The following is a 17,387-nucleotide window of genomic DNA, read 5'->3' on the forward strand; positions in this document are numbered from 1 at the left end:
TTCAGTCCAATCTAATACTGGTGTTCTTCTTAATTATTTTCTTCACAAAACTTCATCAATGATTTTTGCAGTTTTTATTTTTAACTTCCAAATTTTTTGAGGGGTTATCTTGATGCTTCTTATGCTTGCTAGAGAACTTTATAAAGCAAGAAAACTTAATGATGAAATTATACAATAATCAATCGCTAAATTTGAATAAATGTTTCTTCATAATTAGGCTTTGGAAATTCTAGGATTTGGGGAAGATCAATCCAATGGGTTCCTTCTTTGTCTCCAGGAGCAGACAAAATACAAGTCAGGTGTACACACTAAGCTTTTTGACCAGACTGTTTGACCTCTATTATTGCCTTTGTTCTCCTGATCCTGGGCTTCCTCTGTCACCAGACTTGCATGAAGCTACCCTTTAAAAAAAAGCTGCTTTCTTTACCTGGTTCTGCCCTTTCCCCTGTGTCATTTTGACCCAACTCTTTGCCACCTCACCTAGATATCCCAGAAGAATATTTATGGGAAAGTGAGATCAATGCAATAGTATTTTTTTTTTAACAACCTTATTCGAGTAAAATTGCTTTACAGTGTTGTGTTAGTTTCTGCTGTATAACAAAGTGAATCAGTTATATGTGTACATATATCACCATATCCCCTCCCTCTTGCATCTCCCTCCCACCCTCCCTATCCCACCCCTTTAGGTGGTCACAAAGCACCAAGCTGATCTCCCTGTGCTATGTGGCTGCTTCCCACTAGCTATCAATTTTACATTTGACGGTGTATGTCAAATATGTCAGTGCTACGCTCTCACTTCGTGCCAGCTTACCCTTCCCCCTCCTCGTGTCCTCAAGTCAATTCTCTACGTCTGTGTCTTTATTCCTATCCTGCCCCAAGGTTCCTCAGACCGTTTTTTTTTAGATTCCATATATCTGTATTAGCATACGGTATTTGTTTTTCTCTTTCTGACTTACTTCACTCTGTAGGACAGACTCTAGGTCCATCCACCTCACTACAAATAATTCAATTTTGTTTCTTTTTATGGCTGAGTAACATTCCATTGTATATATGTGCCACATCTTCTTTATCCATTCATCTGTCGATGGAACTTAGGTTGCTTCCATGTCCTGGCTATTGTAAATAGTGCTGCAATGAGCATTGTGGTACATGACTCTTTTTGAATTATGGTTTTCTCAGAGTAAATGCCCAGTAGTGGGATTGCTGGGTCATATGGTAGTTCTATTTTTAGTTTTTTAAGGAACCTCCATACTGTTCTCCATAGTGGATGTATCAATTTACATTCCTACCAACAGTGCAAGAGGGTTCCCTTTTCTCCACACCCTCTCCAGCATTTATTGTTTGTAGATTTTTTGCAATAGTATTTTTAAAAGCACATTGTACTATTTTTTAAAATGGGCTTTTTTTTTTTTCTGGTGGTGGTTTTTCCAAGTTTATTTTGAAATGATACCAACAGTAAAACTTATAATTTTTTTTACAGACTGTTATTTCCAATAAGTAAAATAAGTTACAGCAAAATTTTTGTACATTTTTGTATTTTGTTTTTACAATGCTGTACTATAATTAAAATGCCCTTTTGTTGTTGTTTGAAACCATTTGAAAAATATACCAGATTTCTTCATAGCTCATAAAGTGCAGCAAATTTCTTTTACTTTGAAATGGTAATTTTATGTGCCTATTTACTTCCCTTCCATAGAGAAGAATTTTTTAAGTAGTTAATGTGTTCTCTAATCTGAAGATCAGCAAAAGGAACAAAATAGATTAGAAGATTTAGTTTAGCTACTTACCAGCTGCATGAATTTTAGCAAATCAATCTCTCTGAGCCTCTAAAATAGGAAAAACAATATCTCTCATAGTACTCATGATAAGGGAGTGGACATCTATCATCAAATTTCCAGCAACCCTTTTGCCCTCAGGGAACTGAACCTTTCTACCCCATGTAGTTCTGATAAATGATTAATTCCCAGAGCCCCACCAGTCTCCAGACCACAAGTTTATTAAGTGACAACAACCTGGCCAATCAGAATACCTCAACCTTCTCTCCACTGTGACTGATCCCAGAGAGGGGCACATGACCTACAAAGGGCCCACTGGAGTCCTTCTTTGAGCTTTGCTCTATGAAGACACAAAGAGAATCTCTCCACTAGGATAACAAATGCAAAGAAACATGTGAAGCTAAAGTTAGGTGACTTTGAGTTAGCAGAGAGAAAAGCTGACCTGAGAGTTATACAGTTAGACACTTTAGTCCTGCCATGTTTAAAGTCAGATCTACCCCTGAGGTTTTCAAGTAAGCCCTTACCCTCCAAAAGAGATCCCCTTTTAAATGCTTTACTAGTTCAAAATGGTTTTTATCACTTGCAACTGAAAAAGTTGAGACTAATATAAAGGATTAAGTGAGACAAAGTATGCAAATATAAAGATGTGTACCAACGTTAAGGTATAACTACTGTTCAAGGATGACAGCCCCCCAAATTATCATGAAGAGAAATTCATGTCAGAGAAATATAGTCAGGACTGTACCATGTGGGGGTCACTTGGTAAATATGAACATCCTCATTACATGGTCTGCAATCATATCCCACAACCAAAAATAAGGGGGGAACTTCCCTCGTAGAGATCACTCTGAATTTCTGGCGATAGAATATGGATAAAGAAAATTCAGACTGAGCTCTGATGAACCATACCACTTGATGAAAGTTTCAAAATCTGCCCAAAAAAGCAATCATTTAGAAAAAACCAAAAAGACTGTCTACCATAGAATTTCTCCTATTCCCTTATATAATGTGGTATAAATATTGTTTTAGTCTTCAATGTGAATATTCGAAGAACACAGATTGCTATGGTATTTTGTAACTTTGTTTCTTCTATGACTATGATGGCTTTCTTCCTCCTCCCAAGTATTAAATTGGGTTGTTAACTTAAAAGGCAAAAATTAGTGACTATATTTGTCCCTGTTGTAATAGTGGATAAACAAACAGTTGTGGTTAGTGCGTAGGCATTTAAGATGTTCAGAATGCAGATTGTGGTTTAGAGATCTATCTCAAAAATGGGATTTCCAGAATAGGAGTCTATTTGGAAATGAACACAGTGCACAGGTAGAGCAAAGACATCAAGGAAAATAAAGTCTGGAAGACTCACTCAATTCCGGTACAAGTACAATGCTAGATAGTAAAATACACAGTGATGTTAAATAACCCTTCTCCTCTGACATGTGGGTTGAACAATTTTCTGACACATCAGAAAATAAATAGGACAAATCTGTTTTCGTTCTGTGTGTTTTCCTCTTTACCTAATGGAAAAAGGCCTGCAATTTTGCACCAAGGTCCTGTGTATGAAACACAGATGACAGTGTTGGTGAAATAACAAGAATGCCATGTATAATTTAGCTCAAGTTAATGAATATTTGAACACACACTCACTGTGTGACAAGAATGGGGTGAGAGAGTAGGCATACAAACTGATTAATATTCTACTCCCAAAGAGAAAATGAACTGGGGAAGCCCAATGTATGAGATGTACAAAAGAGAAATTTCGCTACTTGGTTATATGGAGGAAGAGGGTTTGATACCACTTCTTCTGACTCCTAATCAAGTGGTCTTTCCACTGTAGCATGGGTTTAATATTCCACATGTCTACATTTATCTATTCCTTCCCTGTTTAGATCAGGTCAACAAACAGAATGTTGTATATTAAGTACCCCCGTGAAGCCCATATAAGACGTAAAACTAACCCAGAGGAGAAATTGAGTAATTCTCCCTGGGGATAGCTGGGAAGTTTTCTGAGGAAGTAATATCTGGGCAGGGTTTTGAAAAAATTATTTTTCCTTGGTTGGTGTATCAGGTTTCTCCAGGGAAAGAGAACCAGTAGGACATACATGGAAACTTATTATAGGAATTGGCTCACTTGATTAGGAGACTGAAAAGTCCCACAATCTGCCATCTGCAAGCTGGAAAACCAGGAGAGCCTGTGGTGTAATTCAGTCTGAGGTTAAAGACCTGAGAAGGGGAAGGAGGAGGGAAAGAGAGGGAGCAATGGTATAAGTTTCAACAGAGCCCAAAGACTCAAGAACCAGGAGCACCAAAGTCCAAGGGATAGGAGAAGACGAATGCCCCAGCTCAATTGGAGAGAGCAAGTTTACCCTTCCCCCAATGTTTTGTTCTATTAGGGTCCTCAGTGGATTGAATGATGTCCACCCACATTGACAAGGGCCATCTGCTTTTCTTAGTTCACCAATTCAAATGCTCATCTCTTCTGGAAATACCCTCATAAACAAACCCATAAATAATGTCTTACCAGCTATCTGGGCATCCTTTAGCCAAGTCAAGTTGACATAAAATTAGCCACCACAGATGGAGAGGGACATTCCAGGAAGAGGAGTCCAGGAAGAGGTAAGAAAATCATGATGAGCTTAGTGTACACTTTGATAATACTAGAGAGTAAAATACTAATTCCAAAGGAGTTGGAAGAGAAATCCCCTTAGATTAATTATTCTAAGTAGAGAAATGTCCAATTGAAGCTGTAAATGAATTAATTATACTCCAAAACCACTGAGCTGTACAAGTTTCTATGGCTCTGGGATCAAAAGGATATTGTTCTGATAATGACACGGCAGCAGCTATTACACATAAAATAAAAATCTAGTTCTGTGCTGTGCCAGCCCAACTTTTTTTTTTTTTTTTTTTGCCAGCCCAACTTTATTCCATCAGAGCCATCCTCTCCAACAGTATTTGGATAGTGCTATAGTCATATTTGTACATTAGGGACAGAAATGGGTGGAATCCATTTTGTGTGTTTTTTAAAAAAATTAATTAGTTAACTGATTTATTTATTTATGGCTGTGTCGGGTCTTTGTTGCTTCGCGTGGGCTTTCTCTAGTTGTAGCAAGCAGGGGCTACTGTTTGTTGCAGTGCGCGGGCTTCTCATTGTGGTGGCTTCTCTTGCTGCAGAGCACGGGCTCTAGGCGCGCGGGCTTCAGTAGTTGTGGCACACAGGCTCAGTTGTTGTGGCACACAGGCTTAGTTGCTCTGCGGCATGTGGGATCTTCCCAGACCAGGGATTGAACCCATGTCCTGGGCATTGGCAGGCGGATTCTTAACCACTGCACCACCAGGGAAGTCTCCTATTTTCTGTTTTTTAGTTCCTCATCCCAACCTCAACCCCACACTATCATCCTGTTTAATTTAGAGAGGATCTTATTAGGAAGTAGGCCTCTTGCTATGTATAGGCCAGAAAATCAGTTTCTCTATCAAATAAAGGCGAACGTATGTCAGGCATTGTCCTGTCCTTAAAGGCAAACTGAGCTTCACTCCCACTTCCAGCTCCAGTGAAGGTGCTAACCAAAACTGAATGAGAAAATCAAGACACAAGGAAGTTGGGGCCAGGAGTCTCTATGGGCTGCAGAATTTATCCTGCATAACTGGAAGCTGAAAGCTAGCCGCAGTTCCAGCTCACCCATAATGTTTAGCCATACTTTGGCTAGAAGTTTAAGTAAAGATTTTTCAGTCTTTCCATTCTATTTTTAGATCTGGTGTTGTGTCACCAAAATGTAATCACAATGTTCTTTTTGCATTATTTTAAAACTCTCTAGGCTTTAACCTCCACAAGCAGATCTCTGAAAAATTAGTGAAAATACAGACTTTCAGAAGATACTCTAGGAAACAAGGCTTTTGAATTGCCATGTTGAAAGCAAATTACATGTAGAAGAATATTGCAATTATTTTATACCTTTAATTTTTCACCTACAAATGTGAACACATGGTATGTTGACATACTCTTGTATATTCTTTCTTTCTCTCTAGGAAGAAGCAAGACAAGTTTAGTCCATTCATGCATTCAAAAAACATTTATTGAGCAAGTGTTATGTGCCAAGCATTGGACAAATACAAAGAAGACAAAGACAAGATTTTTTTCTTGGGATAGAAGAGACAGTCAACAAAATAAGCAAACACTTCCAGCCAAGTGTGCAGCAGTATGTTACAGACGTTGTGAAAGAAATTAGAATAAGGCACAGTTGTAATAAGACATTGACCACGGGTCTCTGAAAAGGAGCCATAAGGAAAAGTAGCTGTTTGCTAAGTGGACATGGAAGGGTGGCAAAGTTGGCAAGGGATTAGGGAAGGGACTCCAGGCAGAAGTGACAGCAGGAGCAAAGGCAAAGAGGCATGACTTGGCTTAGTTCACTGTTTCTCAAACTTGCATAGTATTTAGAACTCATAAAATTTCTATTGTACCCTAAAGTCAAATTAAGTTGTCTTCTTAAGTGGAGACATAACACTAAGTATAAACCTTAATGTTTATAGATACTATATAATTATAAAACTGAAACAGATGGACAAATTAATTATAAAGAAAAATACAAAAGTAATACCATTCCAAATAACAATATCAATTGAATGGTATAAGTGATATTTTTTACTGGGACAATATTGTCTTGATTGCGGTGAATCTTTCGAGGCTGACATGACTGTATACTACTTTGTGCAAAATGATGATTCAGTTCTTTCAACACTTTTTTTTTCAACACTTTTTTTTTTCTAGAACCATTGCCAGATCTTTATTCATACAGCAAGCTGTGACATCAATTGGTCTTTATTTGTAATGAATGTGTCATTAAAAATATTAAGTCTAGGGCTTCCTTGGTGGCGCAGTGGTTGAGAGTCGGCCTGCTGATGCAGGAGACGCGGGTTTGTGCCCCGGTCCGGGAAGATCCCACGTGTCGCGGAGCGGCTGGGCCCGTGAGCCGTGGCCGCTGGGCCTGCGCGTCCGGAGCCTGTGCTCCGTAGTGGAAGAGGCCACAACAGTGAGAGGCCCGCGTACCGCAAAAAAAAAAAAAAAAAAATTAAGTCTACCTCTCTTCTTTATTCATTAATTCATGACAATGAGAGAATTTTGTGGTCGTATTCACTTAGAAAGTGATCACTCTAGACCCTTATTGCTCAAAATGTGCTCCAAAGTGTAGCAACACCGGCCTGGAGCTTGTTAGAACTGCCTTGGGCCACACAGGACTTACTGAATCAAAGACAGCCCTTTACAGGATCTCCAGGTGATTCCTGGACACACTAATGTTCGAAAAGCACTACGCTAGATGATTCAAAATATGCTTATATTGTTTTTGAAGATAATTGTCAGAATCAAAACATGAAAGAGAAAACTTCTCATAGAGACCTCTTGACCTCCTGATGGTCTCTCTCGCTAGCTCATTAGTGGAATTTAAAGAAATTCAGCTTGACTGAAGCGTAATTCCAGGGGCAAAAGATATGGCAATCAATAAGGCTGGAGAGATAACAGAGACTGGTGTGGCAAACTAAGGAGTTTGGACTCTATCTGGTAATCAATGAGGAGCCACTGAAGGATTTTAAGCCCTGGAGAGAATGATGAGATTTGCACTTTTAGAAAGATTACTCTGGCTGAAATCATGGATTAGAGAATGGCTGACTGGAGCCGTGGAGACAAGCTAAGGGCTTATTTTAATTGCCCAGGCAACGAGGGCTGACCTAGGGTTGAAACTGGGGCTCGAGAGGAGGGGGTGGGTACCACAGATAGCAAGGAAGTAGCTGGTGACTGATTGCATGTCAAGTTTCTTTCTCAGTCAACTAAGGCAGGAAAAGCAATTCCAAGGGCAGGTTTAGGAAAAAGGATTAAGCATAACAAAGTGTACATATTGGGCTTGTGGTAACTTTGGAATATCCACTGTGGAGTTGTCCAGTGGGCAGCTGCGACAAAGGTCTGCCTGGGCATGTAGATTTGGGAGGAGTGCAGGCAATTGCAAACAGAATCATCAGGGAATAACTTATGGAGAAGATGTGGAATTTTAAATTATTGCCTTGCTTTGCCATATAATCTATATATTAAAATAGATTCTTGGTGTTTATGAAATACCTACTTTAGTTTTATCCTCGACCAAAATTATGATTCTTTCCATATTGTCACAGTTAAGGGTCTTGCCTCATACATTAACAGGAATAGATGATGTCTTTTTAAAGAAATGATTTAGCTACTAATTGTTTTACTCATTTTTGAAGGTGCCCTGAAACGGCTTAGAAGAGAACTGTGATTTTTGTTTCTTACTTGAGAAAAAAAATGTAATGTTAGGTAACACTTTTTCCTGCTTTAGAGAAGGCTAATCAGTAGCTGTCTTCAGTAGCAGTCTCCTTTGTACAATACATAGTAGCAGTCTCCTTTGTACAATACATAAATCAGCCACTACTTACTCTCTGGAAGGGCAGAAAGAAACAATTATCAGAAATAAAATCTCATCAACAGATGCACATGTTTCTAAGAATGGTGCACAACTGTCCTACACTTTTTCTGTTGTCACCCTCAGTCACCAAAGAGTCCCCCTGAGCCGCAAGGATACCCTGGAAGTCCCTCCTCTCTGTTCTCCCATCCTTGTCAAATGCACTCTTTCAATATGTTTATTCCCTCTTCCACTGTCCTCATCCCCAGCATGAAAGGAAAAGTCATATCATTCAGGTCCTGAGTCATCCGTCTACCTTCTGAGTGAAGCATCTACAAGGAAAAATACCAACATACCTGTTTCATGCTGATACTGACCTTAAACCTAATTCAGGGAGTCACTGTGGAAACAAAGGTCCTCCCTTCCCTGTCTTACCTAAGTTTTCCTCCCAAGAGAAGGGACTGGGTCAGGAAAAGAAACTCATCCTGTCATCCAGCTACATCTGTCTTTCCTGCCCAGTCCCATTTTTTCTGTGGTTCTTGGTCTCTCCTCCAGAACAAATGGAACCCAGCTGGATGGTATGGCAGATGCATCAGTGGTAAATGTTCATACAGAGTCTTCTGCTTCCCCACAGAGTAAGCTGTGAGCACCTTAAGGGTGGCCCTGTTTGTGTTTAAGGAATAACTTAAGACACCTAAAGTGTTACCTTGGATCACTATGCTGAGTCTACTCCTGACCCAGAGCATTTTCTCATGTTGCCTCCATCTTTCTCCTCAGTTAGAGAACTGCTCTGTATTGAAGAAATTGGATGAACCACATGACTCCTGCCTGTTCCATTTCCCAGGATTTCACCCGATTCCTGTCAACCCCAGACTCATCTACACTGATGTTTTGGATGAGCTGATTTCCCTCCCAGGGTGGGAAATATACACATTCCCCAAAACTGACACCTCTCTATGGTTTTAAAAATAGGCACAATGCAGCCTAAGAGTTTAGACACAGATGAACACTTTAAAATAGCCTCATGAATTATGATTGCAAGTCAGATTAGTTTAAATGAAGTACCCACAATTCAATCAGATATCTTTTTAAGAGTTGTAAGCCCCCAAAATATAAGAAAATGCATTCCATTAAGAATCCTATTAAGTTAATTTTTGTACTTACATGTTTTTAATAGAGTCTCTCCTAGACTGCTCAGGCTGCCATAAAAAAATACCATAGATTAGGTGACTTAAAAAAGAGAAGCTTATTTTCTCACAGCTCATGGAAGCTGGAAAGCCCAAGATCAAAGTTCCCACAGGGTTTGGTTTCTTGTGAGACTTCTGTTTTTGGTTCAGATGGCTGCCTTCTTCCTGTGTCTTCACATGGTGAAAAGAAATGTGTCTCTTCCTCTTTTTTAAGGACACCAGTTCTATAGAGTTGACCTATTTAACCTTTTTAAAGACTATCTCTGATACACTCACATTGGAAGCTAGGGCTTTAATGTATGAATTTGGGGGTGACAAAATTCAGTCCATAACAGAGTCCTAAAATGCAAATTCAATTTAAGTGATCACTCTGGATAGGCAGTGAAGACGTCTTTGAATGGATACAAAAAATGAAGTAGCGTGGAACTTTTCGTAAATGGGAAATGCTTCTTACTAATGTATCATGGAATCTATTTTGTGGGTTGGAATGAGCAATTGTTTAAAAAAAATAAAATATATACTTATATATATAATATACCTGTATCATATGAAATGTATTCATTTCTTTTTATATGAGTTGAGTCAAAAATATGGAAAGCCACTGATATAGTGTGAATAATTTCAATTCAGGTTCATGGCTTATGACCACCTACTTGAGTTATGGAAGAATGACACAGTAGCTATGAAAAAGATTATCCACAGTCCCATTCTAGTTCTGAACAAGAATCTAGTCAGCATCATAGCTGAACTATCTGATCTAAATAACCTCAGTCAACTGAGACAATAACAGTGTTCCTAAGTGGTAAATGCATCTTTTAACCCCAAGGAAATTTAAAATTTAGTACATTGAGAAAGATTTAAAAGAATCAAAACTATAGTATTATATTTTCAGGTAAAAAGTAGTTTGATATTTTATATACTTGTAATATTTATGAAATTTGATTTTTAAAAATAACTTCAATTTAGAAACTTCAATTGACTTGCAGAATTAAATTGAAATTTTACAAAAATTTATGAAAATACTACAATACTTAAGAGAAATTATGATTGGCCATTTTATAACTTTAGGGTACTAAATTTATTCAACTGTTCAGATTCAGAAAGATTTTGTCTAGGTAGAAGATTGAAGATCTAAACAGGGAAATTGTTTAAATGTTGGTCCATTAAATTGATGTTAATGATGACATTCTCCAACATAATTAAAACTTAAAGAAAATACATGATAAAAAATATCATCAAATATCCCATTGTTCCAAAAAGGTAAGCATCTGCTTGTCATTTCACTTACCTTTTCTCCCAAGGCTAAGCTATGTCCTCCACTCCATTTTCTGAGACTCCTCTTCCATCTTGATACCTACTAGGAATCGTTCTAGATCAGCTGTTCTCAAACTTTAGCCAGCATCAATATTACCTGGAGAGTTTGTTAAAATACAGATGCCAGGTCCCACCTGGAGTTTTGGATTTCAGAGAAGGAGGGTGGAGTCCCCAAATTTGCACTTCTAACCAGTTCCCAGGTAATGTTGATGTTGTTTGCCTTAGGTCCCCAGTATTTCATTCATTAATTTAGTCAAAAAATATTTACTGATCACACACTCTGTCAGACAGTGCATTTTGTGTAGCATTCTTTTTCCCTGTGGCAGTCCTCTCCTAGAAGCCCCCAGTGGCAAATTTAGGGGCTTAGGGATTTTGGAATGGTTCTCTTCTACAGTCGTATTCCACTAATTTGATTAGCAAACAGTTTCTTCTGTACAGTGTGAAGGGAAACCTCATATACTCTAGGCTCAGCTATTTCAAATTCTGAATTAGTGAAGTGATGATTGATAAGCTTGTGTTCTGCCCTCCAAAATGGTACTTTGCGGTTACATGGGCCACTTAGGACTGAGTTTGGAACGTTGGTTAGATCCTGTTTTGCTTTTTTCTTAAGCTACAGAGAGCATTTTTGGAACAATGGGATATTTGATGATATTTTTTATCATGTATTTTCTTTAAGTTTTATTTACGTGGGAGAATGTCATTTTTCTTTGGTGATATATGTGTCAAGATGTCTAATATTTACTTTAAACGTTTCAGAAAAAATATATACATATATTACATATGTACATATTATATTGCTATATCTATATCTAGACATCTATTATATACAGTAGATAAAACATGTTTTATATTTAGATATTATAGATAGATAAATAGATTATATATATTATAACTCTGTGTATAATAGATACCTACATGCTCTCTACCTATATTCAAAAAATGTCCACATTTTGCCATATTTGTTTCTCTCTCCTAATTTTACATATATATAGATGGTTTGAGCATCTCAACCAACTATGTATATACATAGTGTTACTTTTTTCAACTTTTTGTACGTTTGAAAATTTTTATAATACAAAGTTTGGGTGGAAAAGCAAGTTTAGAAAAGTGACAATAATTCATCAGATATTTGTCTCTCATACCAACGAGATTTTCACTATATGGTAAATGTTGTTCTACTCGACACCATAATGTAACACAGTTCAGAGAGCTTCACAAATCTTTGAAGCATTCTTCAAAAGATCACAGAGGAAAGGATTAGAAAGGCTAAATGTGCTGCAGCATTATGTGAAATTGAGACCAGTTAGACTACTTTTATTTATCGAGTAAACTAAAGCTAATCTCTGTAAGTCATGTCTGTCTCAATAAAAGTTTAATAAACTGGCAGCAGGAGGGGAAAAAAAAGAGTTCTCTAATAAATGTAAAAATAAGAACTCACCCCTTCTGAAAAAATAACTTTTTGTCATTATTATATATTATTTTGTAAAATTTTCTAATTCCATTATCAGATACAATTCAGACTGACAGAATGTAAGTGAATGTACATTTTCAGGGATAATAACTTGCATTTTATTTCTCATAAAGGAAGCTGCCACTGTGACTATGGGTTGCAGATTTGGTCTTTTTCCATCTGAAATGCTCAAACTATGGAGACTGTGGGTCTGTTCTTTTTCAATTATCCTTCTTATCACACTCATTAGTGTGCTTCACTCTGATTGAGTTATGACTTTTCCTTGCTGGGTGTGGACTCATTTATTTGAGTTAGTTTCCTTAAGTTTCTTCTGGGTTTGTTATTTTCTTCACTTTTTTCACTGCCTTAGTTAGGGCCTGTTACAGTGGGCTGGGGGGCAGCAGTGGGAGCATAGACATGCTGGTGGCCAGGAAGCACGGATAATGAGCTCCATGCTGTCTTTCATGATCAGAGAGCCCTCCAAGCCAAATGGGAGGACCCTTCCTCTGTGTCTCTACAGATCCGTTCAGGCACCTCTACCAGAAAACCCAAGAAACTAGTTTTAGAAGATGATCAGGGGTTCAAAACATTAGTTAGGTGTCCTCTGTGGGCTGCTAGCGTGTGAAGTGCAAGAGATACCAAGAATAAGACATGGTCTAAAAGTTTAGAGTCTAAAAACAGAGGATGTAAGTGTGGAGGAAGAGCTATACAAAAATGATCACAAATGCATATGTGGTGTCTTAACAGAGATGTTCATCGTCGTGTGGTCTTGGAGTCAGAAACGGCTCTGTTTATCCTGGAGGGTTGATTTGTTGTTTGTGGGTTTTCTACCTCAATGTCCTCATCTTCATTATAAAATTCTTACCTCCCAAGTTAGGGTGAGGAGTGATAGGCCAAGTGGGCTCAGGGGCACTGTAGCTGCTCAGTCAAAGCTTCCTTCCTTCCCGCATGCCCGGTGGTCGCTATGGAATCCACAGTGTGAGAGCTAAGGAGGTTCAAAACATCCTCTTCCGAACAGCGGTAAGTTTCTGACTACACATGGGCAAAATGTCAAAAACACTCTACCCATCGTTAATTCTTATTGAAAGTGTGGAGGAGATTCCCCATCCTAACTCTGAGGCACAGCAATATCTCAGGTATAGAGCTAAAACGGACCTGAGTGAAACAGCAAATGTAAAGAGGTTAGGACAGTGACTGGCACATTGCAAGTGCTTAATAAATAATAGCCATTATCATTATTAATAAATAGTAATTATTATTTATTAATTATATTATATAGGACTTCCCTGGTGGCACAGTGGTTAAGAATCTGCCTGCCAATGCAGGGAACACAGGTTCAAGCCCTGGTATGGGAGGATCCCACGTGCCGCGGAGCAACTGGGCCCGTGTGCCACAGTTGCTGAACCTGCGCTCTAGAGTCCATGAGCCACAACTACTGAGCCCATGTGCCACAGCTACTGAGGCTCGTGCACCTAGAGCCTGTGCTCCGTGACAAGAGAAGCCACCGCAATGAGAAGCCCGCGCACCACAACTAAGAGTAGCCCCCACTCACTGCAACTAGAGAAAGCCTGCGCGCAGCAACAAAGACCCAACGCAGCCAAAAACAAATAAATTTTTAAAAATTATATAAATTTATATAAAAATATAAAATAATTTTATATTTTGGGAAGACAGAAAGCCTGAAAGGTGAAACTCCCTTAATCATATAGCTAATAAATGGCCTTTGTGCAACCATTTAATTAATGTCTCTACGCCTTTGTGTAACCATTTAATTAATGTCTCTAGTATAATTCACTAGACTGAAAGTTTATAGCAGGAACAAGGTGAGTTTTTGCTTACCCCTGTATTCTCAGCATCTGCAGCAGCACAGGCGTATAACTGATGCCTAAAACTCTTTGTTGAGTGCATTTGGTTCTTTTAAGCATGGCCTTTGGAACTAGATACACTTAGGTTGAAATCCCAACTCCAGTACCTTCTATCTATTTAACCACTTTCAGTCATAATTTCCTCTCCTCTTAAAAATGAGGCTTGCAGTCCTTAAACAATACCTATTTCACAGGCTTGTGGAGAAGCTTAGATGAGGTGATACACATAAGCACTCTGCGATATATGAAAGCACTCTGTGCATCAAACCCAGCACATGGACGTGCACAGGACATTTTAGTCCCCTTAGGTTTTGCTTTCTTTACAGCTTTGTCAATTTTTGTCAGCAAACATCATGGTTTGCCACAAGGGGGCAATACTAAATGGAAATTGAAATCTATACTTAAAACAAAACAAAACAAAATACCAAAAAACTTTCCTCAGTTAAATCAATTTCTCCCTCCCTCTCTCAATCTCTCTGTTTCTTCTCCCTCGTAAATGTAGTTAGTCCATGATGCTTTCATACTTAGAATTCTGTTCTTTTCCTTCAGCCTGTTCTTCAGAAATCTGTCATCATAATAAAATCTTAGCTCTAGAAGGTACTTTAGAAGTCATAGTGTCACATGGGACAAATTCTACCCTCTGCAGTTATTCCTGCTCCCTTAGTCTGTGGTCTTGACTTGCTGCTTCCATTAACTGATTCTTATGTCTTCTTTGCTTCTCTAATAATGAAATAATTTAAGTGAAATAAGCCAGACACAAAAGACAAATATTGTGTGATTTTGCTTGTATGAGGTACTTAGAGAAGTCAAATTCACAGAGACAGAAAATAAAATGGTGCTGACCAGGGGCTGGGGAAAGAGGGGTATGGGAAGTTGTTGTTGAAGGGGAATAGAGTTTCAGTTGGAGAAGATAAAAAAGTTCTGGAGTTGGATGGTGGTGCTAGCTGCACAACAGTATACTTAATGACACTGAAATGTACACTTTAAAATGGTTAAAATGGTAAATTTTATGTTATATATTTTATCACAACAAAAAAATTGTTAAAAAATTGAATCATGTGTTTTGCTCATTTGGATTCAATGTTGTATTTCTAGATGTGACATAAAGTTGAAATACAATGATGCAAAACCCACTTCCAAGGAGTATGCTTTGAGAAAAGAGAAAAGATAACACCCGGGGTGAAATGCAAACAGGGACAGTGACACTGCCTTCTCACCATGGAAGGGTACTGAAGGGTACATTTAGTCTCCTTAGGTACATTCGCCTTCTGTTTTGTCATCTCTTACCAGGCCTGAATTTAGCCTCAGAATATCTGAGTCTGGGAGGCCTACATCTACAAAACTAATTGAAAAATAATAATAATCCAACAGTGACACTTACTGAGTACAAATTAAGCACCAGGCTTAAGTGCCAGACATGATATAGGTCAAGAAAAATGTTTTAGTCAGATTTACAAACATATATTAGTTTACTAACCTCACCTCACTATTTTGCTCTTTAAAATAAACAAAGCCCCGTACACCCCATTTCAGAATTAAACAAGCAAACAGACATGCCAAAGAGTGTGTCAGCCAATAGTATTTGTGAAACTCACCATGCAGCTGACAGGGCCACATACTATGAAGCAGAAATTTTTGGAGAGGCTACATTTCAATCCATTAAAATTTCCTATGAAAAATAACTTGCAAGTATGGACACTCTTTTTTTTAGAAAGGCTATTCTTTTAGAAAGAATCTAGTTCCATTATTATGGTAGGGAAATAAAGCACGAAAACAACGGTTCAAAACTGACCATAAATCCACCTTAAAGCAAAACCATTTCTGGTGTCTCTCGAGTGACTGGATTAATGTGGCATAAGAGAAAGCCTGACTAGCAGGTATAATTAAAGTGTGATTCACAGGAATAAGTCATGAGTAACTCTGAAAGGACCTACAAGGGAGAAAGTCCATTATAACATACTAAACTTTAGAGGCTAAATGATGGAGGGTAGGAGGAAATATCCTAACCCCATGTAAATGCAGTGATGGGTCTGAGTGGAAACATATTGATAACAGCATCAGTGATTATTGGTCCAATGTCTGTGTGAGCCTCTGTAACATAGCACATTCTGCCCCATGTGATATACAGATACTCATTCTCTGTTTTTTATTCCGAGAACTGCTTGAGGTCAGGCACAATGCTTTGCTTTAACTTTCCATATAAATTGCTTCTCTGCCCAGATCCTAATAATGTATACAGTAGGCATAAAACATGCAATTACATACATGAATGGGTAAATGATAATTTATATCTTAGAATCTAGAATAAATCTGTCCTGACATATAAAACTTTTAAAGAAAAAATGAAAATTGAAATCCAACTTACTAAATGAAACTTATCAAAGAATGTTGCATTTTTAAAGAATTAATCACAGGACTTCCATTTAATGAAAAACAGGAAGAGACTGTTATATTTTATCCTGTTTCATATCTCAGCAATTGGTATTGGATTTAGTTGCTTGTAACAGCAACATGGCAAAAGTTGAAAGGGAACTACTTGTTTGGCCTAACTTTTTGTCTTTCAGGCTGGTGATGAACAGATGTAAAATCACCTTAGGTGAAAAACTGCACCACTGCAGCTTCTATCACTACATCAACTAACAAATAGCATTATTGCCCTCCACCCCACCCCACCTTCCCAAATGAGGCATATTTAACTGACAGACACAAGACAGACACTAAAAGTGAGGAGGACTCTAGTGGTAATTGGCCATTCTGCCAATATTTTGAGGTCTAATGATGTAAATATGGATGGAAGGTTAAAGTCCAACTTCCTTGGCTCAGAAGAAAATAAAATCAAAGCTATCAAATACACTGTTTACATCATCTTATCAGTCTTGGTTTAAGGTTTCCATGCTATTTTTAATGTTCATGTGTACTTAAAAAAAGAACTAAAAGTCTTGACAGATTCTGAAACTTAATTGGGAAAAATGTAAAGCACTTTAATGGAATTTTTCCCATGATCTGTAGAAGAGTTTTTTTTAACAGATGGTTCAAAAGGACGAAGCAATGAAAACATAGAAATTAAAAGCAGATCCTTAAGAAAAATAACTGAGTTCTCAGAAATCCTATAGATGATGGCAGGACTAGATGTAAAGCAGCAGTTTCTTTTGCTGTCAAGGTTTTGAGAGAACAGAAATTTATTAGGTGATCCTCTACCAGAGGGATAACTGCCTCTTGGTAAGAAGTAACTATTCATTTGGAACTTCAGCCAACTTCAACAGTTTGAAAAGCTCCATGCTTTGGGGGCAATTCCATCAAGGTGACGATAAAAAGTAGTATTGTGATACAAATAGTTATTCTTCTACAAGAGGAACACCTAAGTCCGAGGTGCTAGTTTGGGGAATAAAAACGAC

Source organism: Pseudorca crassidens, chromosome 9, assembly GCF_039906515.1.
Source record: "Pseudorca crassidens isolate mPseCra1 chromosome 9, mPseCra1.hap1, whole genome shotgun sequence".
NCBI lineage: Eukaryota > Metazoa > Chordata > Mammalia > Artiodactyla > Delphinidae > Pseudorca > Pseudorca crassidens.